General features: G+C 37.0%; 1 long non-coding RNA gene across 1 annotated transcript in view; it reads left to right on the top strand.

Annotated features, from left to right (window-relative positions):
• The window catches only part of LOC116669529 (uncharacterized), a 29,908-nt gene that overhangs the window by 28,500 nt on the left and 1,030 nt on the right, over nt 1–378 (top strand). The window lies entirely within an intron of this gene.

Genomic DNA, 378 nt, shown 5'->3' on the forward strand with positions numbered 1-378 from the left:
AGATGGAGGGAACTGGCGAAGAAAGCAAGAAAAATATACAGCGTGCAGGAAAATACAGACAATAATTGATAAATAACAGTTGAAAGATGGGAGGAATAGGAAAATAAAAGATAGAAAACGTTGGCAACAAACAGCTTGTAACAGAGCGTACAGTATGGATGAAATTAAAGGACACCTGTCTTTCTAGAACCGCATTAAAACCAAACCAGAGACTTGTGTTTTCTCTCTCTCTCTCTCTGTTTTAAAAGCAGCTTCAACGGGGATCTCATTTTAAAGGGACATGTTACACAATACTTAAACACGTGTTCTCAGCACGACATGAGACCCTTCCTGTTAATAATGATAATAATTATGAAAGTGAGTTTTCTTCTTTTGGGT

This window comes from Etheostoma spectabile, chromosome 19 (assembly GCF_008692095.1).
Source record: "Etheostoma spectabile isolate EspeVRDwgs_2016 chromosome 19, UIUC_Espe_1.0, whole genome shotgun sequence".
Lineage (NCBI taxonomy): Eukaryota > Metazoa > Chordata > Actinopteri > Perciformes > Percidae > Etheostoma > Etheostoma spectabile.